The following is a 25,167-nucleotide window of genomic DNA, read 5'->3' as shown; positions in this document are numbered from 1 at the left end:
AGACTGTACCATTGAATTCAAGCCTGGGGCAAAACTCCCGAAGCCCAGATTATACTCCATGAGCCCAAAGGAGAAGGAGGAAATGGAAAGATTTATAAAAAAAAACCTGGAGAGAGGTTTCATTGAGCCAGCCAAGCCTAAAGTAGCTGCCCCGGTCCTTTTTAGAGAGAAGAAGGATGGCTCTTTACGTTTATGCGTGGATTATAGGGCCCTGAATACAATCAGTGAAAGCAACCTATACCCGCTGCCCCTCATGAAAGACATGCTGTCACACCTATCGAAAGGGAAAATTTTTTCTAAACTAGACCTAAGGGAAGCTTACTATCGCGTGAGAATCAAGGAAGGGGACGAATGGAAGACTGCATTTAACTGCCCCATGGGGTGCTATCAATTCAAAGTCTTGCCATTTGGATTACAAGGGGGCCCTGCAGTCTTTATGCAATTAATCAATGACGTTCTAAGGGAGCACCTGTTTAAGGGGGTCCTTGTTTACTTGGACGACATTCTTATCTTTACCGAAACAAAAGAAGAACACGTCAAACTTGTCAGAGCGGTTTTAAAGAAGCTGCGAGCCGCTCACCTATATGCCAAACTCTCAAAATGCGAATTCCACCAGGAAAGGATAGACTACCTAGGCTATCGCATATCCCCACAGGGCATTGAAATGGACCCGGAGAAGGTCAAAGCAGTACTAGATTGGGCACCACCCCGCACAAGAAAGCAACTACAAAGTTTCCTGGGCTTTGCAAATTTTTACCGCCAATTCATCCCCTCATTTGCACAGATAGCCTTGCCCCTCACTAACTTACTAAAAACGAAGGGAACATCCTCAGTAAAACCTAGCCAGCCACTAACATGGACAATGGAGTGCCAAGCAGCGTTTGAGAGACTAAAGAGACTTTTTTCTGCCGAACCAGTACTAAGGCACCCAGACATGGACAAGCCCTTCGTAATACAGGCAGATGCAAGTGATGTGGCAGTGGGGGCTGTGCTATTACAAGAAAATGATGATGCAGTATTGCAACCCTGTGCATATACATCCAAGAAACTCACGGAAACAGAACAGCGCTGGCCCGTATGGGAGAAGGAGGCTTATGGGATACGTTGGGCATTACTCACGTGGCGACAGTTCCTGGAAGGCAACAAAATCCCCTTCCAGGTGTGGACTGATCACAAAAATTTAGAAGCCCTGAAAACTTCCAGGAAACTCAATCCCAAACAAGCCCGCTGGTCCCAGCATTTTCACCAATTCCAATTTAAGCTCAAACATTTACCAGGAAGAAAGAACTTCCTGGCAGATGCACTATCTCGCATGCCCCAATATAACAGCGCACGAACCACAGACTCTAGACCAATAATGGCAGAGTCACAACTGGCAGCGCCAGTAACCACAAGAACCCAAGCCCAAATAAAACCACAACTGGACCGCCAAACTGGGATTGAATTCAGAAAAAGTTTGGAAACAGATGATTGGTTCCAGAAAAACAAACGTGTGCACAATGAGAGACGGATTGCCTTGGGTAGGGGAAAAGTTATATATACCAACAACTCAAAGACTAACTTTCATGCAACTTTGCCATGACACAAAATCAGCAGGGCATTTTGGATTTGTAAAAACTTTACACTTAATTAAACGGCAATTTTGGTGGCCATCAATAAAAAAGGACACAGAAAGTTATGTTGCCAGCTGCCCAACCTGTGCATCAGCAAAGAGGTTGCAAGGGAAATCGCCAGGGCTATTACAACCAGTGGCAAGTCCCTCAGCCCCCTGGAGGGAAATAGCCATGGATTTTATAGTGGAATTGCCAGAAAGCAATGGGAATACTGTTATCTGGACAGTCATGGACTTGTTTTCCAAACAGGTGCACTTTATCCCTTGCCAAAAGATTCCCACTGCAAAGGCCTTAGCAAAACTTTTCATCCAGCACATTTACAGATTGCACGGGGCACCCCAACGCATCATCTCTGATAGGGGAGTGCAATTTACGTCTGCATTTTGGAAGGAATTTTTATCTCTCTTAGGGACCACTCAGGGACTGACATCTAGCCATCACCCTCAGACAGATGGACAAACGGAACGGTGCCATTCAGTACTTGAGCAATATTTGAGATGCTTTTTAAATTTCCAACAGAGTGATTGGATGGACTTACTTCCTTTTGCAGAAGTTGCCTACATTAATGCAGTCCACTCCAGCACAGGTTACACTCCTTTTCAAATAGCCACCGGTCAAAGTTTCAACCCCATGCCAGAATTAACCCCAAATGAACCAACGATCCCTTCGCTGAAAGAATGGATGGAGAAATTACAAAACACCTGGCCAATAGTCAGAAAAGCACTAGATGAAGCTAGGCAGGCATACAAAACACAAGCCGATAAAAAAAGGGTTGAGCCTACACCATTCATTATAGGAGAAATGGTGTACTTATCTACAAAATACCTAAAGTCCCTACAGCCCTGTAAAAAACTTGGACCAAAATATATAGGGCCTTTTCCAATTAAAAGAATCATAAACCCAGTAACAGTAGAATTAGAATTACCAAAAAATCTCAGGCAAATACACCCAATTTTTCATTGCAGCTTGCTGAAAAGAGAGCATCAGTCACCTTTATGGCCAAAAATCCCCCCACCACCACCTCCACTCATGGTGGAGGGTGAACAACACTTCGAAATAAAGGAAATCCTTGCTTCTAGGAGATATCATGGAGCAACTCAGTACCTAGTTGCCTGGAAACACCTCCCTCCCTCACAAAATGAGTGGGTCCATAAACGTCATGTCAGAGCCCCGAAGCTATTGAAGAAGTTTCACACAGTATCCTAACAAGCCTGACTAAATTTTATACTTGTGTTTTCTTTCAGGTGGATCTCTCTTATTGTTAAGAGGGGCCGGATGTCAGAATCCAATTATATTTCATCTTTAAATTATCAAATATAGAAACTCCCAATTCTGCCTTCTTTGGATTCTGCCATAAGAGGGAGAGAAGGGGGAGAACAAAGGGGCTTTATGGCCCTCACTTCCTTCAGTACACTTCAAAGAGCTGAATGCTGAATGTGTGTTTATTGTAACCTCAAAGCGTTAGCACCACCTTACCAAACAAAGAAGGTATTTGCCTTTCATGTAGTTATCTGAAGTCTCCATCCAGACGGAAGAAAGAAAAAAGGGGGTGGAATTGTGATACCTGAAACTATCACTGGAAGGGGGGTTGATTGGGTGGGACTACTGGGGAACCCCTTAAACCTTGAATGGGAGAGCTTGGACCCCAAGTCCTGTCTAGCATGCCTGCAACCATTTTCTCTTAATAAAGGATTCCTGTTGGAAGAATTATTCCAAGAGTTCTGTCTTCTTAAGATGCAAAGTGGGGTGGGTCCTTACAATATCAATATAACATTATAATGTGCTTTAGCACTGCACTTGTTGACTTGCTGCAAAAACATGTCACATATCTAAAGCTCTGCAGTGTCCCAAATGGTAAAACACTTTTCCTGCTTGTTGCTATGTTCTTTGGCAGATACACACTTAATCCAGAAAACCATGCTCACAGCATTCTGGAAACACCTGCCAGCAGATTGTTGTGAAATAGTGTTTAAACAAATGTATCTGCCAATTTTCCATACTATCAATTCCACTGAAAATTTTTTTTTTAAGCCAGACATAATGGATAATAGGAATTGGTCAATAGGGATGAAGCATAGAACAGGCTTTAGAGCTTGCTTAGAATCATCCTCAGAAAGGAGATTGTCTCAAGGAGATGTGTCAATGCAATGGATATATTATCTCTCAGAGGTCTCAAGTAATTGATAAACCTATTTTTTCTTTGTCCTAAAACCCTTCCATTTGCACTGTGGAAGTTGGTGTTACCACCAGGTCAAGCAGACAAACAAATAAAAAATAGAATATAAGCTTGAGAATAGAACAATAAAGGTGTAATAAGACTGATCCCTTCCACGTGCAATGCCTAATCCTAACAACTATCATTGTCCTGTCCACTGCAGGTTTTAGTACCTTGAAGTAAAGAAAGGGTTTTTTTTATTTAATAATGTTGTGAAAAGCCTTTATACAACCCGTAGTATTGCAGTCTCTCAATTCATCTTTAAAAAGGAGCAAAATTCAAGAAAAAATACATTTCCAACTAGTATAAACATGCAGCATAATAGATTCGTTCTTCATATGCTTCAAAATGATATTTAGGTAAACAGATGTTTGATATAATATAGTGATGAAATTCAGGAGTTTTAAAGAACTATGAACGATTCTCCAATCTATACTTGTAAGTTAATATCTAATAAAGGAAATGGAGATAAAATTGATGATATGCTATGACGAGGGTGATAATGATAAGAATAAAATACACATTCTTGAATGATAAATGCAAGAAAGTGTTCTTTAGATTTTTCAACCATGACAAAACTGTTGATATATTGTATACTCTGAAACTGTAATAAACTTTGCTGGTTTATCTGAATTTGTATTCTAAGTCTATTAAATTGACCATTACTAAGTTCTGTTAGTGGTTTTTACATTAAAGATAAGATCAGCCCTGATTTGATTTGAATTTAAATTTATTCTACAGGTAGTCCTCAATTTATAACCACAATTGAGCCCAAAATTTATGATGGTAAGTGAAACATATGTTAAGTGAGTTTTGCCCCACTTTATGATGTTTCTTGCCACAGTTGTTAAGTGAATCACTGCAGTTGATAAGTTAGTAACCTGGTTGTTAAATGAATTTGGTTCCCCCATTGACTTCGTTTGTCAAAAGTTTGCAAAAGGGGATCCCATGATCTTGGGACACAGCAATGGTCATAAATATGAAGCAGCTGCCAAGCATCTGAATTTTGATCACATGATCATGGGGATGCTATAAAGGTTACAACTGTGAAAAACTGTCACAAATCACTTTTTTCAGTGCTATTGTAACTTTGAACAGTTGCTAAATGAACTTTGTAAGTTGAGAACTACCTGTATTTGGATTATAGGTTGACATTCAAAAGGAACATGATTTGATTGAGTCTGATATTTGATGAGAATTAGCCAGGTCATAATGACAAAGCTTACCTCCTCTAAGTGTGACTCAAAAAAAAAAAGACCACTGGCTTGTTCTTGTGAAGTGGTATAGATGCAACGATACAGATTACTGAGGTTTTTGGTGTGCTTGGAGGAAAAATAATAACTGCAGGTTTGGTTCTATCATTGTGTTAGCTAATTAGCACAGCAGAGGAGAATACAGTGGCCAAGGATAGGCAAAATACAGATATAACTGCCATAGAGAAAACAGTATTTATCATCAAACAGGAATAAAAGTTTACACCAGCACTGTGTAAACTCACACCTATTTACTCACTGTTAAAGAACTAAATCTGCCTCAGTGATTAAAAATTTAAAAGCAATGTCAACCTTCTAAGGATCCAAAGAAACTATTGAAAAAGTCTAATCATTGTCCTTTTCCAGAAAAGTATTTATGATAATAAGACTAAGATATAATTGCCTGCTGTATATCATATACCATCAATATTGGTAAACAAAGAAAGTCAACAAAATTTAACAGTTAAATTTACATTTAACCAGGAAGCGTAAGCAGTCAAGCTCTGTCTTCAGCCCTTAACAATCCAATTTCCAAGGAAAGAGCTGTGCTGGATATACTTCTAGAGGTTTGAACAATTACTTAGAAATTTAGATTGCTTTCTCTCAAACGTAGCAGACTAAAATATGAGCCAACTTTGATTCTACATAGAGCTTGAACAGTACTTTTGCTACAAATAATTTTAAAGCTGTAGACACAAAACCACAGAAGATCTATCACAATCTTTTGAGCCAAAATAAAATATTTAATAACAACAACAATAACAACAACTTTATTGTCACTTTGAATGTACACCAATCAACATACATCAAAATGAAATTTTGTTGCTTTCAGCTCTCAAAAGGCCACCACCTCCGATATACACTCCTTGTTCGTGGCCAGCTCAAATTTCAAAACGTCCATTTTAGTCTCTAGGGCGCGAATGATAGCAAACAGGACAGATGGAAATGGAGCTCCATGTGGATTAGCCCTCAACTTAGTTTGTAAATCAGAGTTCAATCAGAATAGAACTAGAAGTGACCTTGGAGATCTTCTAGTCCAATCCCCTGCTCAAGTGGAAGACCCTATACTATTTCAAATGGATGGCTGTCTAGACTTTTTAAAAAAAATTAGACGCCTTAATTATTGGACTCATGATTGTAGAGCAACTAGAAGAGAAGCCTGAATTAAATCCTGAACAGAATCTCACGTAAGGTGAAAGTGTTGCTGAAACAGTTGGAAACAGTAGTATCAAAATTCATGTATATAAAAGAGATACTTGTAAGTCCAATATCATCACATTTGAGTTCTAAGGTAGAAAGATACTGGAAATGTGAACATTAATAAATGTGAAAAAGGTAAGTCAATAAGATCTGAACATTTAGAAAAAATCAACCCAAGTATAATAGGTGCTCAGCTAGAATACACACACACACACACACACACACACACACGCACGCACATGCACACACAAGCAGTCTGAGGACTGGTGCTAAACAATATATGAATACTGATATTTACAATAAAGATAAACATTGCAGCCAGTTTGGTATAATAGTTACTGCATAAGGCTAGAAATTGGAAGACCATGAGTTCTCGTTCTCCTTTAGGCACAAAGGCAGCTATGTGACTTTCAGCCACTCACTTTTTCTCAGCCTAGGAAGGAGGCAAGGAGGAGGAGGTTGCCAAGGAAACTGCAGGGACTTGTCTAACTGGCCTCTGAGAATTGAACAGAAATAAATAAATACTGTAAATGTAGTGGTAGATCCTGTGGCAGCTATATGAGAATTTTGAAAGCATTCTGAAATTTTAGAACTTCTTTCAAAAATAGATAGCATGTCCTTAAGATTGGCCTCTTAGGGAAATACTAAAATAAATACTATTTATTCCAAATAAATTAGTGAAAAGATACAGAATCATAAAGTCTCATTTCTTACAGTTGTTTAAGGGATTATAAAATTGTAGCTGGAATGATGCAATTGATAATGTTTGGGTCAACTTTTGAAAAGAACCAGGCTGAAGCCATTCTTGTTATTCTGAATTGGCACAGGTTGGGGCGCAAGGGGGGAAGAAAATGACAGCTTTGCTAGACTGAAGGAGCTGGAATGTGGAGAGGGGAGGTTTCACGAAGCTGCCAATTGCTTTTATTAGGTAGCATGATGTATAGCATAGTAGATGGAAGGAAATTGTTACATTTAGTTACATTGAATCTCTAAGAGGAATTTTAGAGTTGGTTTTACTTTTGACCTTACCGATATTTTGTATCCAATAAACACATGCTTTGAAGAAACTTCAAGCTTTGAAGTTCTGATTTATTTGGTTTCATTAGTTGGAACCTTGACAGTTTGCTTCAGACATAAACATCACTAAGTCATACTAACATAATAATCACAAGAAAAATCTGATGGATTTGTTCAGAAATTGATTGTAAAAAGTAGAAATAAGTTGTCCATTCTTGGAACGTAAGAAATAGATTCCCAAAGAATTAATTTTTTTAATCTAAACTTTTAACTGAAGTCACACTAATCTTGTGAGAAAATATAAGCTTTTCATAAGATTTCTTGAGAAAATGCTGAAATCTTTTTGTGATTTCATAGATTTTGTAGGGAATAGACAAGTTCTGACAAGATCAGAGGCAAATAACTGGAGATCAGATTGATCCATTATCATAAAAAGATACATTGTTCTCCCATGATTATATCACAAGTAAGGAGAAAAATATATAAACTTATTGTTTTGCTTAAAATGTTGCTTGTATGCTGTACTTGGAAGTTACTGACTTTCTTCTTAATGGCTCTCCTACTATATTAAAAACTGTGTCCTTAAATTGTTGCCTAATTAATTCTTAGACCTATAGTTGGTGGAGAAAATCCTGGTGCTGGGGCCAGAAAACATTATTGAAATCAAATGTATCTATGGTTTATAATCTGTCATAGCAATGTGGGTATTGGTACTGTGGTAGCTACTTTACTTTCCTCTTTCCAAAGTCTAGACAGGAAATTCTTTTTGCCAAGTTCATTGCTAGTGTGAAGTTACATCAACAAGGGTATATCTATCGCCTGGAAAGTAAAGGTTATGACATACAAGTGACCTTTCTCTGTATCATTCTACCATGTTGTTGATTTTTTTTGTGATTTAGCTGTTCTTGTTGCATATCTTTGTCATGAGAATATTTATATTGTAAAAAGTTCCAAAAAGATATTTGAAATACATTCCAAAGTATAATTTTACTAGATCCAGCACCTTTCAGTTATCATAACTGAAGTATAGGACTGCATCATTGGTAAAGTGAACACACATAAAATATGTATTTGGGTATCAGTGGTATTACTGGTAATATCTATAAACCTGATATTACTAAACAGAACATTCATCAAACATAATACGAACAAGTCTAAAATTCAGAACTCTTGTTATTGCTAATATGGAGCTCCTTTAAGTTGCCTAATATGTATTCCTTATGTTTGATAGAATGATTCCAAAACCTTAGCACAAATATTAAATGTTTATACCACTGGCTAGGTGCCCAATAAAAATGTATGTTTATGTACCTTGATTCAAAAAACTCTTGTAAGATTGTTTTGAGATGATTTTTTTAAAAATAGAGTCAAAACATTGTCGATGCTGGCGCGGGTTGTACAGCCATTATCTGAAACCATCAGGATCTCTAAGGGAGAGGCTGAAATAAAGATTCAAATTATTGCTTAAAAGAAAAATGGGAAAGCCAGAGTAGTGATGGAATGTTCAGCTAGGAGGATCCATATGTATTGCCTTGTTCACTATATAATTTTGGGCATAAGTTTAGTGTAATCTAGGTCATAGGCTTAGGGAAGAGAAAGAACTCTGTGTGTGTGTGTGTGTGTGTGTGTGTGTGTGTGTGTGAGAGAGAGAGAGAGAGAGAGAGAAAGAGAGTTCAAATAAGAATAAATAATTGGTAAGACCTAGCTGTTTTTTACATATTATTATGTAAATAATAATAGCATATAATGAGGCTGTTTCATAAAAAGAAAAACCTCATTTGTTCTATAAAATTAATTTAAATTAAATTAATGATTTCATAAGGCCAAGAATTTCAGGAGATTTTACAAGTCAACATTTCCCCTCACTTTCATCTTTTCCCTATCTCTAAATTATTAACTACAGCCCAGATGGAAGTTTGAAAAGCTATACTTTGATGGCCATACCACATAAGGAACATTATATTAATCAGTCTTTAAAAACTTTCAGAATTGGTGTGCATAATGTAATGACCACAGATATTGCTTTAACTAGTTATATTGGGAAAGAATGGAAAAGCACTACAAAATACATGAAGAAATAGACACTAATAATAATGCTTAATTGTGTGCCATGTTCAGAAGTTTTAAAAGTGGCAAAAAAGTCCTTGCAGTTCGTAGATAATACATCTATATATTTTAAGTGTGTATTAATGAAAATATTTTTGTCATCTTTCATAACTTCATTTCTTGCCATTAAACACATAACATTATTAGATCAACTAAGATGGAGTCTAAAACATATGAAGAACATTTGCAGGAATTGGGTATGGCTAGTCTAGAGAAAAGAAAAACTAGGGGTGACGTGATAGGAGTATTCCAGAATTTGAGGGGCTGCCACAAAGAAAAGGGGAGTCAACTTATTTTCCAAAGCATCAGAAGGCAAGAGAAGAAACAACGGGTGGAAACTAATCAAGGAGAGAAGCAACCTGGAATGAAGGAGAAACTTCCTAACAGTGAGGACAATTAACTAGTGGAACAGCTTGCCTTCAGATATTGTGGGTGCTTCATCACTGGAGGTTTTTAAGAAAAAACTGGACAGCCATCTGTCTGAAACGGTATAGGGCAGACATGTCAAACACAAGGCCCGGGGGCCAGATGCGGCCCGCGAAGTGGTTTCATGTGGCCCACAAAGCCATCCTGAAAACAGTGAGGGAATGGCCCCTGCTGCCTTGGCCCTAGCCCTGGCTGGTCGGGAGCCAATGTACAATTTTGTGGTGGCCAAGTATGCTGAAACGCATTCAGTCTTAGCTCCACAAGGCCATCTGGAAACAGCGAGGAACCAGCCCCTGGGTGCATGCTGGAGAGGTGTCACCCTTTGTGAGGAATGAAGAAATGCACCATCACCTGGAAGTGGCCAGCAAATGGCCCTTGCCTACTTCACGTATCTGGCTTGATGGGCTCTGGGGGAGGGGTTTTGGCAGGCAGTGGGGCACTCTCCTCACAGAACCGAGAGGCTGAGCTGGGCGGTGCAAATCCAAAAAGAAATGCGAGGCTGCCCAGCTCCCGGCCTGCCCTATTTCAGCAGGCAGTGGGGCACTCTCCTCATAGTGCCAAGAGCTGAGCTGGGTGGCGTGAATCTGATGAGAAGTGCAATGCTGCCTAGCCCAGTTTCAGCAGGCAGCAAGGTGCAAAGCTGGTGAGCTTCACACTACCCGGCTCAATCTCTCGCTATGAAGAGAGTGCCCCGCTGCCTGCTGAAACCAGGCAGGCTGGGGGCTGGGCAGCATTACGCTTCTTTTTGGATTTGCAGTGCCCAGTTCAGCCTCTTGGCACTGTGAGGACAGCGCCCCACTGCCTGCCAAAACCGGGCAGTTGGGGGCTGGGCAGCATTGTGCAGGTAACGTTGACTCATGGCATCCCCTCCTCCAGAGTCCACCAAACCAGATACGTGAAGTAGGTGAGGGCCATGTGCTGGCCACTTCCAGGGGATGGTGCATTTCTTTATTCCTCACGAAGGGTGACACCTCCCCAGCTGCATTTCTTGCCTGTTTTTCTCCCTCCCTCATCTCAAATATTTTCCCACCACTCTGTACTTAGGAAGGAAGGAAGGAAAGGAGAGGGAGAGTCTGAGAGAAGTCCTGCCTTAGTCTTGCCCTGCTGCCCTTTCACCATCCCCTTGCCCCCTCCTCCTGGCCTATCCTGGGGGTCACCCATCCTATTGTTAAAGAAGCTTTGGATACAAAGCCAGGTCTCCTCCCATGGAGAGGCAATGGGCCTCCCTCTGACTTTGCCCTCGTACCCATCATGAGCAACCTGGCTAAGGAGAGAAAGGACAGCAGCAGCAGCCTTCAGGAGGATGTAAGTGCAGCCGGGCACCCCCTTGGGGAAGTGGGGCTGGGCTTGCTGCCGCAGGTGCTCAAGGGCCAGGCTGGACATTTGACTTCTTGCTGTCCAGGGCTCCGGGCAGCCCGCACCACCATCCAGCTTCCCCCCCGCATGGCCTGAGAGGAACAGTGAGGCTCCTCCAGTGGACCATGCCTTGGCACTTGCCTTGGTACCACCCCCTTCTGCCAGAGACCCTCAGTTCTGTCTCACTCCTGCCCAGGCCCCCACAGGCACTCTTGATGCAAATGATGTAGAGCTGGCCACGCCTGCCCAGTAGGCCACACCCACTCCATCCACACCCATCCAGTAGGTCGCACCCACTCTGGCCAAACCCACCCAGCCCCCCGAGGGCAACCGCAATGCTGATGCGGCCCTCAATGAAATTGAGTTTGGCATCCCTGATATAGGATTTGCTGCTTAAGCAGGGGACTGAATTAGAAGATCTCCAAGGTCCCTTCCAGCTCTATTCTGATTAATAGATATTATGTTTATATTTAATGACTATTTGGATAAGATATATGAATATAAGAGGCTTCTGAATGGTTTTTTTTTAACTTTTTAAAACATTTTAAATATCTATATCAAAAAGAGTGCAACATTTAGAACAAATATTTTGATCTTGATTTGTAAGATAACATTTACACAGACACACTGAGAAAATTTGCAGAGTAGGACAAAAACTAGTTTTCAAGCAAAGCATGAATAGCAAGGAACACTATGTACTTATAAAAAAATATTTTTTACAAAAAAACCTCATTTTTACATAAACTCAACTAGGCAACAAAGACGCCACTTTGCTTAATGTTTTCTAGATGACTTCATTTGCTAAATATTCCGAAGCTTATTAAGATCATGTGATTCATCCTGCTTGTTTCATTAGGGAAGTTGATTTGTTTTTGACTCTATGACAAAAGAAAGGTCATTTATCAAAGCCCCCTAAGGAGTGCATCTATCATTATGGTCCTGAAGATAGATGTTGTTTTTGTTATAATCTTACCTTATTTGTTATCTTCTAGTCATTAAAATATTCCTGTACAAATGTAATAAATGCTCATTTGTACATTATGCCAGTCTGATTATATTTATTTCTTATAGTTATACAAACACATCTAGTGAAATTAAAATGAAAAATACCACGTGTCTGTTTTCTGTATCGGGTGGACAATTGCTGAAGACCCTTCTCCTGTTAGTAGCTGTATGCTAATTGGTGGGTAAGGCCACAACAAATAATCGGTGGAAGCAAAGCTAAAATATGGATGGTCATTTCATTTTGACATCTCTCTCTCTCTCTTTCTCCTTTTCTTTCTTTTCTCCTTCTCCCCACCCTCCCTCCGTACCACTATTGTAGAGGTCTGAAGTAATCATTTGAATGATTAGACCAAGATGTCTTTCTTAGATTGTTATCTCGCCTTTATTACTTTATAAGTAACTCAAGGTGACGAATGTACTTAATACTTCTTTCTCCTTCTCCCCCCCCCCACAACAACCACCTTGTGGTAGTTGGGTTGAGACAGAGTGACTGGCCCAAAGTCACCCAGATGGTTTAAAATCTATAACTTGCTCACCTCTTCTCTTTGCAGTCATTTGATACTAATTTATATTGATCAAGACTACATATAGTTACCATCATAAGGCAGGAATAGGCAGAGAAAGACAGTGTCACATGTTCCGACTAATGAAGCACTTCAAAGAACTTTCAGGCTTTCCTAAAGTCTTTATTTGCAGAGCTACAATTTATGCTGGTCACCATTGGACTAATTGATGCCAGAATCTGAACTTCCGGTCGCTGGCATCAAGCTTTCCTTGCTCAACCCCTCCCTTCTCATGCAGTCACAGGTCACATTATCCAATTAGTGAGAAGGTCAAACGTTTACTTCCTCTTTCTTTCCCGGGCTTTTTTCCCCCGCCCAGTCTAAGCTAAGTATTAACCCAATAAATGCCAGACAGTTTTGCATATTGTCAAAGCAAGAATATACAGTATTTGCAGCAATGACATCCGGCCCCCCTTACAAGAAGGACAGATCCTGTAATGAAACAAAAGCATATGTTAAGGGTTATCTTTCGGTTTGCTGGGGTGTTTCACATGAAACTTTTCGATCAATCTGTCAGCGTTCACTTCACTAGATTTCACCCAGGTGGCTTCAGACAATGGGTATCCCTTCCATTGTACCAAGTACTGTAATTTCCCTCTAAAGATTCTGGAGTCAAGAATACGTTTCACTTCATAGTGGGTCTGCCCTGCCACTACGAGGGGTCCAGGTGCCTTCTTTGGAGGAGGTCTCAAAGTGGAGCCCCGATAAGGCTTCAACAAACTACAATGGAAAACTGGGTGAATTTTCCCTAACAGTTTAGGGAGTTTTAGTTGTACTGTGACTGGGTTGATGACCTTTACTATGGGGAAAGGCCCCAAGAATTTTGGTCCCAATTTCTTGCTGGGCAATTTGAGGCGTAGATATTTAGTTGACAGATAGACCTTTTCCCCAACTGGGAATGTTCTTTGGGGAGCCCTCTTTTTATCAGCCTGCTTTTTATAGGTTTCAAAAGTCTTTTTTAAAGCAGTTTTTGTGTTTTTCCAAACTTCTTCCCATCCTCTCACCCATTGATCAAGTGTCTGTGAAGCGGAGGGCAACTGAGGATATTCAGGTATTGGGTTGAATTCTTTCCCTGCGGCTACTTTGAAAGGCGTGTAGCCAGTGCTGCTGTGCACGGAATTATTGTATGCCACCTCCGCAAAAGGGAGGAGATCAGTCCAGTTCGTCTGTTGGTAGGAAACGTAGCACCTAAAATATTGCTCCACCATTTTGTTAGCGGCTTCAGCGGCCCCATTGGTGGCTGGATGAAAAGCAGATGATAACCCTTGAGATGATCCAATCAATGTAAGGAAATTTCTCCAAAACTTCGCTGTGAATTGCACCCCCCTGTCTGAGATTATTCGCTTAGGGGCACCATGCAGCCGGTAGATGTTTCAGGAACAATTTGGCCAGGCGTTGGGCGGATGGGAGTCCTTTTCAGGCGATGAAATGAGCTTGTTTCGAGAACAGGTCTATCACAGTCCAAATGACAGTATTTCCCTTACTTTCAGGTAGGTCCACTATAAAATCCATAGCTACTTTTTCCCAGGGTTGAGAAGGGTCTGCCACGGGTTGCAGTAACCCAGGAGTTTTCCCCGGGATTCTTTTCATTGTAGCACATACTGTACAACTTTTTACATAGTTTTCCACATCCTTTTTCAGCCCCGGCCACCAGAATTGCCGGCGGGTGAGGTGTAGGGTTTTCAAATATCCGAAGTGTCCAGCCTGCTTTACATCGTGGCTGTGGTTGAGAGCATTTAGACGGAGCGCTTCTGGCAAATATAACTTCCCCCCTTTGTAAGCCAAGCCATCCCTGCATGTTAGGGACGCTTGATTATCTTTGAACCATTGGTCAGTGAGGAGCTCTCGTTTTATTTTCTTCACTCCAGGGTCATCCGGATTGGGGACCCTGCGAGGTGTAAGTTGAGTGACAGTTTGTGGATTGGGAATAATTGCCTCGTTAACCTGCTCTCGCTCACTTTTGTACTGGGGTAACGGGATAGCGCATCAGCTAGAAAGTTCTTTCCTCCTGGTATGTACTTTAGAGTGAAGTTGAAGCGGTTAAAGTACTGTGCCCACCGTACTTGCTTTGGTGACAATTTGCGAGGAGTTTTCAGTGCCTCTAGGTTCTTGTGATCAGTCCATACCTCAAATGGCACCTTGCTCCCTTCTAGATAGTGTCGCCAGTTCAATAGCGCCCACCTAATTGCGAAGGCCTCTTTCTCCCAGATTGCCCATCTTCGCTCGCTCTCCGTGAATTTCTTAGAGGTGTAGGCACAGGGTTGCAGGATCCCATTTTTGTTCTTTTGAAGTAACACTGCTCCAACCGCCACATCGCTGGCGTCGGCTTGAATCACAAAGGGTTCCCCTGGGCAGGGGTGCTTTAGAACTGGTTCAGCGGCAAATAGTCTCTTTAAATTCTCAAAAGCTGTTTGACAGCTCATTGTCCATGCTAGTGGTTGGCCCGGTCGTGGCTTCCCTCCTCCTTTGCCTGTTTTGAGTAGTTCTGTAAGAGGAAGGGCAATCTCGGCAAAAGAAGGGATGAATTGACGATAAAAGTTGGCAAAACCCAGAAAGCTTTGGAGCTGTTTGCGAGTCCTTGGGGGTTGCCATTCAATTATAGTTTTTACCTTGGCCGGATCCATTTCAATACCCTCATTGGAAATTCGATAGCCAAGATAGTCTAATTGGGTTTGGTGAAATTCACATTTTGACAATTTGACATAAAGCTTGGCATTCAATAGTTTCTTTAACACTTCTCTCACTAGCTTTATGTGATCATTCATGTTTGTGCTGTATATCAGGATATCATCAAGATACACCAAAACCCCTTTGTACAAGTGATCATGTAGAACCTCATTAATCAACTGCATAAATACAGCTGGGGCCCCCTGTAGTCCAAATGGCATGACTTTGAACTGATAGCTCCCCATAGGGACAGTTGAAGGCAGTTTTCCACTCGTCTCCCTCTTTTATTCTCACCCGGTAGTATGCCTCTCTTAGGTCTAACTTAGTGAAGACACTCCCCTTAGCCAGGTGGGTCAATAAATCCTTTAGGAGGGGGAGGGGGTATTTATTTTCCACACTTACAGCATTGAGTCCCTTGTAGTCTACACAGAGATGAAGAGACCCATCTTTTTTCTCTTTGAACAACACAGGGGCTCCCACGGAAGATTTGGCCCGTTCAATAAACCCCCTCGCTAGGTTCTTGTTCACATATCACTGCATCTCCTCCATTTCGAGGGGGGACATAGCATACATCCTTGGACGTGGGAGTTTGGCTCCGGGCACCAGTTCGATGGAGCAGTCATTGGGTCTGTGAGGGGGTAGGGCATCACATTCTTTTTCACTGAACACCTCCGCCAGGTCCAGATACTCTTTGGGGATGACTGTTCACCTGGGGTCAGTGAGGCGGCCATGTGCGCTCCTCATTGGGTGGCCTAAAATGCCCAGTAACATCTGTTGAATCAATGGGGGGATCAGGGCCTATAGGTAGTCTCACAATTCTCATTCCTTTCTCCCACCAGATAAATGGCTTCCATTTGTCCAACCAGGCTAGTCCTAGGATCACTGCCTCGGTCATCTTTGGAGCCACCAGGAAACGAATAAACTCCCAGTGTGCACCTATTTCTAGGCGTAAAGGCTCAGTTAATTGTGTAATAAGAGTCCCTCCCATCAGGGAGCCATCGGCTTGCTCAAATCTCATCGGTTTGGAAAGCTGTTTTGCCCTTATGCCCATTTTCATGGCAAACGCCAGACTAATAATGCAGAGGGTACATCCCGAATCAATTAGTACGTTTAAGTCTATTTGTGCTCCAGACGTAGGGATTACAAGTTTGGCGGGCAGTGAAAAAGGCGGGATTTGTTGACTCACCATTGGGTCGTTTTCTCCTTCATCGTTGCTATCAAAGAAGGGAAGAGCAGGGGCAGGTCCACCTGGAGTCTTGGCATCCTCCTGTGTGTGGGGTGTAACCTGGGCAACTGGTTCTTGCGTGAGTCGATTGGATTTTTCTCTTGTTGGCCGCTGAGCAGGTTTCTTTTGCCTCGCCGGTCCTGGCTTGCTCTGCAGTCGAGGGTAGGGGACTGGACAGGTGGCTGCTCGGTGTCTTCCTTGTCCACACTGGAAACACCCGAAGGAAGGGCGTGCAAGTGGCCTGGTTCTCTCAGCCCTCGCAGTGGTTGAAGGCTTTCGTGGGGGTGATTGCTGTTCAGGTAGCTCTGGTTGCTGTTCGGGTTCCTGTGGGGGAGGCTTTTTATAGCGAGAGAGCTTAACATCCAGCTTCACGGCCGTCTGGTACCACTCCTGCAGCCGATCAGGTACTTCTCGATAGATGCAAGCCTGGGAGAGGTGATCATCTAATCCCTCAATGAAGTGATGGATGAGGGACTGCTCAGGCCACCCCTCTATTCGACCTGCCATCTTGCGGAACTCTCGCACGTACTCCAGGGCAGGCCTCCCTGCTTGTTTTATTTTGTGAATTTGTCCTGCTGCTTTGAGGCCGATGGATGGGTCTTCAAATCGTTCTCTCAGTCCTAAGAGAAAGAGATGGGGATCCTCCAATTCGAGGGCTTGCTCGCTATATACATTGTTCAGCCATTCAGATGCTTCTCCCTCCAGGTTGGCCCCAACGACGTCAACCATGGCCCCTGGTTCCGGATAGAGATAGGCCCAGCGATTTAAATGAGAACGCACTTGGTTGAGGAAAAAAATCAGCTTCTCTGGGTCCCCATCGAACGTTGCATTGAAGGGTGGTGCAAACACAGGCTGCTGTGGCGCCCACTGGGGCTGGTTCCATGGCTGCTGGGCCCTCTGCTGCTGGCCAGCGGGGTTGGATGGTACCCCCTGCTGCTGTAGGCCTCCCAATGGTGGCTGCGCAAGTGGGGGTTGTAGTGGTCTTCTCTGTTGTTGGACTGCAGGGGGTGGTGGTGCCCTCTGCTGCTGCTGATCATTCATCTGCTGGGGAAACCCATCTACCCATTGCTGCAGATGCCTCAGACTGGAACTCACCCTCTCTTCAGGGTTGGGGTCTCTGACTGGCAAAGGCAGGGTCTGACAGGCTTCCTGCTGGGCTCCCCACTGCTCCTGTGGCCACCCCAGTTGCTGTAGGCCCCAACCTGGCTGCAGAGTTATGCCCAGGGGTTGCACGTTTGGGGGCTGTGGCCAACCTCCTTGCTGTGGCTGTTCTCCCCCCAGCTGCTGATTTCCTGGCTTCTGTACCACCCCAAGACATTGCAAGGCCTCTATTGGCTGTGGTAAGTTCAGAGGACATGGATCAGCCACTTGCTGGGGAACCCAATTTCCCCTTTGCTGCAGAGGATTCAAACTGGGATTCTCTCTCTTAGGGATGAAGGTTTCACTTTGTAGGAACTGTTTTCTGTTTCTCATTTCTAAGTTTTGAAATCTTTCCAACGACTCACCCATAACTGTGTTATCTGTCCATTCTGCTTTTGAAGTCTTCGCTCTCAGCTGGGAAATCTGCCAAATTTCTCTCTCCCCCGACTTGCTGGCTGTCGCTTTCCCCCCTGGGGAAACTGTTACAGCTACGGGGGTGGTTTCAGGCAATTTTTTTTTTCTCCATAATGAGATCTCCCCCGAGGCTGCTGTTGATAAATCGGGACGTAGATCGTTTGAAAAGAGGGCGGATTCTGGCATGATGTCACAAGTTCCGACTAATGAAGCACTTCAAAGAACTTTCAGGCATGTTTCCTAAAGTCTTTATTTGCAGAGCTACAAATTATGCCGGTCACCATTGGACTAATTGATGCCAGAATCTGAACTTCCGGTCGCTGGCATCAAGCTTTCCTTGCTCAACCCCTCCCTTCTCATGCAGTCACAGGTCACATTATCCAATTAGTGAGAAGGTCAAATGTTTACTTCCTCTTTCTTTCCCGGGCTTTTTCCCCCCGCCCAGTCTAAGCTAAGTATTAACCCAATAAATGCCAGACAGTTTTGCATATTGTCAAAGCAAGAATATACAGTATTTGCAGCATTGACAGACAGATAAAGGCATGACTAACATATTTTTTTTTACACTATAGACCTGATCAGAAGTAAATGCTGGAAACTACAACTATAGAGATTAGGCACAAGTAACTCATAAAGTTAGAAGGAAATACAATAATATAGGATGATCTAGATAAGTTACTTATATCAATCATGTGTTGTGTTGGATGAAGTAAAAATCACTATTTGCTTGAGATAAAAAGCAGTATTTTAAAATTGAAACTTGGTTCACACTGTATTTCATTGGGATATGAAGATGTGACTACCCTTCTAATGCAATAGACATTCACAAAATTGTGCACCATTTTAAACATTCTCCCTTTGGGCTTTCTTTAGGGCTTCATTGATTGTAACTAATGGAGGAGCTTCAAAATGGCTTGGCCTGAATATGTTCTGTGATCAGATGCGACCATGGGCAACTCCAAATCAAGGAAGCTCATTGAAGAATCAGTGCACCCTTTCCTATGGCTTTAAGTTCAATCTACTTTATAAGGTGATCTATTTTCTTCTTACAGGCTCTCAGAAAAGTGTGTTAAGTAGATGAAGCTCTTGGCCTCACTCATGCAAGCAACAGGTGCTCGTGTGTGTGCACATGGGCCCGCCTGCCCTTTCCACAAAACCATCCCTCTCCCCCCTCCGCCCCCGGACCACCAATCTGGAAAGGCTGGGGAAGTCTGGTTTAGTACTTTATTTGGAAATGTGACCCTCAAAAGAAAAGGTTGAATAGGATGCATCCTAGGAAATAGTGAGGAGCAACCTAATAAATTTGCCATTTTATAAATAAGGTTTTATAATTTCCATGCTGACTGTGGCAACCATTTTGTTTTCAATATTTCAATGTTGCACCAGTTCAACAAGTTACCCTTTCCCTGTATGGGTATGTCTTTACTACACAGTATTTACTATGGGCAGTAGCTGTCTCAATGATGTTCAGTAAATTAGATTCTTTTGCACCTTACATATCTGTTTATTGGGATAACAGGAATGAGCCATCATTGTTCAAAGTCTGAGATGAAAGACTAATCTACATCTAAATATTTATGGAAATTTTTAATCAACCAAGTCCTGGTTGTCCCAAAGGTGCATTTCCAAAAGGCAACTGGACTTTCTTAGTTTTTTTCCTTGAAAACATTTTGCTTTTAATTCAAGAAGCAAATGAGAAATGAAATGTTTTCAAGGGAAAAAAACTCAATGAAGTCCAGTTTTCTTTTTAAAAGGTACCTTTGGAACAGTTTAAATGTATTAATCAAGATAGATCTCTAAACTTATTGGGCTTTTCACCACAAGTTTCTCAACTTCAGCAATTTTTAAGATCTCTTAAAATTGCTGAAATTAAGACACATTAAGCTAGACCCCTATCTTAGCCTCATCTTTCAGCTGTAAAATCTGTTGAATTCTTGAAAGGGTCCAGAACTTCACAACTGGAAATGATTAATTCTACAGCATGATCAATAATATTGGGAACAAATGTTTAACATTGTTTTATTGTTACATGATAGAATTAACTGTGTGCCTCAGATATTTGCAGATGCCTACATTGGTGGAAAGTAGCTTAATATTATTGAATAAACTGTTCTGCTTATTTTTATTGTATAGATTTATTGTCAGTTGATAAATTATTTTGCTACATCTGCTCTTTGATTTCTTTAAAGAAATAGAAAAAAGAATGTATTGTTAGAAGTCTTTGGAAATAAGTTCCTATCTGTATGTATCTATGCCCAGACATGTCCCAGTAGCCTCTTTTTTTTATTTTTGCTATGTCTTCATGATATTGCCTTCACCGATCCTTAGCCATATCTGAGGCAACTTTAGATCATGATTAGTTATAGAGCTGTTAAATTCATGTTCCTCTGCTTGTCACATTTTTGTTTGGTTTTGGATGCATCCTCCATGGATGGTGTATTATGATGGTACCAAGAAATGGGATTTGTCCAATTCCTCTTGACTCTTTACGCCAATGCCAGCCCCTATCATTCTAATCCCTAGGCACTGTCTTCGTAGTTCATTTTTTTTTGAAACCCAACTTTGTTCTGTACCTACCAAGATTCAGTGCCAATTAAGCTTGGAGATCTAGCTTTGACAGAAGAACCAGACTGATTAACAGCTGATGGATTAAGTGAAATGGCTGCCAGGTACAATAGGAAGAGATTACCACTTAATGGTACTATCCTAATTTTGTTCAGCTGAGAGAGGGGTATTTTTAAACATTCCTCTTTCTAAAGCAGACATGTCAAACTCACAATGTCATGTGACGTCACGCAACATATCGGAGCTTTTTCGCCATTGCCGGCAATGGGGTGGTGCGGCTCCAGTATAATGAAACTGGCCTGTGGGCCGGCAGTTTGACACCCCTGTTCTAAAGAGTGCTAAATCTATGTTTCAAAGTAGATTGCCTGCAGCTGACTAGCACAGGGGAAATGGATGACACCAGGAGAGAAATTCTGACTTCATAGCATAATCCTACCATCCCTCATCTAGGAGTTGTTAGATGACCTATTTTTAAACATATGATTGGTAGCTTGCAAATTATGTAGTATTTCAACAACATGCAATCATTCCCCCTTCTGTATACAGTACTTACCATCATGTTTTACATATTTGAACCTCTTACATTAGAGCTGAAATGAGGAAATGGGGTTGAAGCTGTGCAAGACGACAAGAGGGAGACATCCCCTGAAACATGTAGGAGGATCCATAGTGTAGGAAAACCTCCTTCCCACTGCATCTCATATTTTGCCTTTTTTTTTGCCTTTTTTTTATATACAGCCCAGCATTACCATGGCTTCTTTCTTTTGCAGGATGGGAAGAGGCAATTAGAATGATGTAATCCTAAAGGCAGGTATATTTCGATGGAATCTTGGATTACCTTGAACAATCATTACCTGTTGCATGGCAATCAGATGACTTGGTGAATATGCAGATTGCTCTTGTTTAAAAGGCACTCAATACAATAATGCAGCTAGGATGTTGAAAACTGAGCTATGACAAATTTTACTGTCTATAGTTGCTGAAGAAACCATGCTGCCATGTGTTTTCGTGCCATTTAGCAGGACTTTCCTTTCCTCATCTCACTGCCAATGCGATATTCAGATTATCCTCAGAGACACATTACCCTTTGAGGGTAATATCACATTTTCACAGTGCTTTGGATACTTTCAGATGATTGTTGGATGAGTTTCAGTTGCTGTGTTATGAGGGCATTGATAAGGTGCTTGGCATCTTAAGCATGGCACTCTTTATTTAAAAAGGACTAAGCTGTTATAGGTGTTCCAAATGAATACACACCAAACCTTATGGCATTTGCAGATGTTCAGTTTAGATACTCATTAAAAGAATGCAAGGTACCTGCAGAGTAACTGCCCTGTTTGTTTGTTGTTTGTTTCCATCTGAGGCAGGAGAAGGACGTAGTGGTAGCAGAAGCTAACACCGAAGATGATTGGTATTTCCAGGATTTCCACACACCATCTTTCAGGTCATCAATAAACCTCTTTAATATCTCTCCCAAAGATACTGTACATTCTTAGGTGTGGGGGAAGAAGATGAATGTGGTCATTCATACAAATAGCAAATAAAGTTGGAAACCCACAGCTTTCCCAAATTCTTTAACAACTTGAAGACAAAATTATTAGATAGACATTTTCCCCACTGTTTTCTCTAATAATTTCTAAAGGATATGACCTTCAATGATCACAGCCCTACTATATAAAAGTCCAACTGGAGGAGTTAAAAGCATGAAAATCCAGTGGCAAGATGATGGTATAGTGAAAGACAGAACATTAGTCTACTGTATATCCTTTGAATATTTCAACATGAAGTGAATGCAAGAACACCTCACTTCTCCAAAAGAACTTTTCCAAAATTATTTTTTTCCTTTGAAAGAGTATAATCAAACTGAACAACATTCAGTGGAACAAAAAGGCACAAGAATTCTTCTGCCTTGTAACTAGAGCAATGCTGTCTTTAAGCCTGCTTGCAGTGTTTACCTTTGCAAAGTCTTTCTTGGCTGCTCAGTGAAACCTACCCATCTGCTGTTTGATCCTGTTTTTTCTGGCTCCTCATATCTAATGGAAGAGATTGATGCCATGGCAAGGCATAGCTATTCCTACAGGGCACCTTTGTCAGAAGAATTCTGCTATTCTACTGAGCGAGTAGCTAAGCTAAGTTGCTGCTTCCAATGTTGGCAAGATATATTATTCTTCCTGTTTAGATGAAAGAAGAAAGGGGAGGGGAATCACTTTGTCATTTCCTTCATTTTAAAATTTACTATCTTTTTAACTTTTATGTCTTTAACTTTGAAAGACATAATGCACCCATTCACTAATGGCCTTAATATCTTTAATTTTATGTTCAGATCAGTCCTATTAGTAAATTATTTTCATATTCTTTTAGATTTTTGCTCTACTCATTACTGCATGACTCCAGGGTTCAAAAGAATTGTTTTCAATAGTATTTTAGTATGTTTGGTGATATGTTCATAATTATTAAGAAATGTTTTTGAAGCCTGTAGTCTTATATAGTATGGAAAGGCAATCTACAGCTAAATATTAAATTTTTCCCTAGGTGAAAACAGGTGCAGTCCCTTGCAAAAAATGGTTGACCACATTGATCACTTAGCTGCTGGGAAATAAAATGCAAAAGACAATTAGTGAGATGACACTTATCTTGTAGCAGGAAAGCAGCATGCAATAGTGAGAGAATATTTCCTGGAAGAAGAAGGAATCTGCATCAGAAGACCAGAAATTTTCAAACTAGAGAATTGCAGCTCCATCTACCTAGTGTCTCACTCAGAGTAGCTAGTTTTCTGTCACTAGAAAATCAATAATCTTGGCAATTATGAAATCTCGCCCTACCTTCTGACAACCTTAAATCAAATATGGGCTTTAAATCAAACATATTTAACTCACCAACCTAGAAATATGTTTAGCTATATGTTTTAATTATTTGAGCAATATGCTCCATCTAGTCTTTTCTCCTAGGTTTGCTTTTACTTTGCCAACATTTATACCCAGAATAAGCTTACACCCATCAGGAAATAATGCAGCTCTTTCATCATTGCTTCCAAAAGCTAGGAAGAAACTTGAGTAATAAAAAAACACAAATACAAATATGAACAGCAGCACGTACTGGGCATACAGTCATGCTATTACTTTATAACTGTAAATTAGTTTTGCAATATTTATCTATTTTTTGCCCTGGCTTATGCTTATGGTTAAACAAATAATGGCTTAATGCAATCTATGTTCTCAGTCCTATTGATTATAGTACTAAAGTCTGTTTAGGTATTAAAATTGAATCTTCTATTCAGTGGAAGAATCCAGAATCCAGATATCTAGTACTATTAGGTATTCCACTATTTTAGGGTTGAAATCTGCCAATTGTAACCACTATCATTTTTCTATCATTATTTGTCTGAGGCACTTTGGGATAGTAGAAATCATCTTCATGTGTATCAGAAGTTATGTTTCTTTGTAGTCATATTTTTTCAAAGTTTTAAACAAGCTTCCTCAATTTCTCCTTGAAAGAAATTTTTCCTGATTATTTTTATTGCTCTTTTTTGTACTTATTCATTTCCCTGAAAGTATGTTGCACATAATACTTGGTGTGTGCCAAAGCAGAATACAATGAAACTAATTCTTCCATGATTAGAAACTGTTCTTCTATTAATAGAAGTAAAATTGTATATCTTTTTATAGCCAAATAACAATTCAGATTCATATTTAGTCTGTGGTTATTTACAGTTCAAGAAATTTTCACATATGCTATTGCTGAAACAGGAATTGTTTATTCTATGGACATTTTGTCTATAAAAATTTGTCTGAATTTCAGTCTTCTACAGAATTAGCTTGGTGCTGGAGAAGACTCCTGCGAGTCCCTTGGACTGCAAGGCGTTCAAACCGGTCAGTCCTAGAAGAGATCAACCCCGACTGCTCCTTAGAAGGCCAGATCCTGAAGTTGAAACTCAAGTACTTTGGCCACCTAATGAGGAAGGAAGGATTCACTGGAGAAGAGCCTAATGCTGGGAAAGATTGAGGGCAATAGAAGAAGGGGACAACAGAGAATGAGATGGCTGGATGGAGTCACTGAAGCAGTAGGTGTGAATTTAAATGGACTCCAGAAGATGGTAGAGGACAGGAAGACCTGGAGGAACGTTGTCCATGGGGTCGCGATGGGTCGGACACGACTTCGCAATTAACAACAACAACAACAGAATTAGCTACCTCTTACAATTTTTAGAGGAATTCCTTCCACCTTATGGTTCAAGTCATAAATAAAAATGACTGAGATCTGAGTTCAGGGATGATTCCTGTGATACTTGTCTTATTTGTTGAACTTTGATAAGGACCTATTGATAATCAAAATTTCATTATGCTTTCAAGCCAATTGTGAGTCCACATAATAGTTATGATATCCAGCCCCAAGATGGCATAGG

At 41.1% G+C, this 25,167-nt stretch overlaps 1 long non-coding RNA gene across 1 annotated transcript in view; it reads left to right on the top strand.

Moving 5' to 3' along the window:
• Positions 1-24,702, top strand: part of LOC120308138 — a 37,437-nt gene extending 12,735 nt beyond the window's left edge. The window contains exons 2-4 of the long non-coding RNA XR_005556758.1: positions 19,074-19,230; positions 22,133-22,209; positions 24,564-24,702. This is a non-coding gene — a long non-coding RNA (uncharacterized LOC120308138). The remainder of the gene's footprint in view (positions 1-19,073; positions 19,231-22,132; positions 22,210-24,563) is intronic.
• Positions 24,703-25,167: the final 465 nt, after the last annotated feature.

Source organism: Crotalus tigris, unplaced genomic scaffold (genome assembly GCF_016545835.1).
Source record: "Crotalus tigris isolate CLP2741 ecotype Arizona unplaced genomic scaffold, ASM1654583v1 scf7180000017871.4482833, whole genome shotgun sequence".
In the NCBI taxonomy this organism is placed as follows: Eukaryota; Metazoa; Chordata; class Lepidosauria; order Squamata; family Viperidae; genus Crotalus; species Crotalus tigris.
This window is presented reverse-complemented; position numbering and strand designations above follow the sequence as displayed.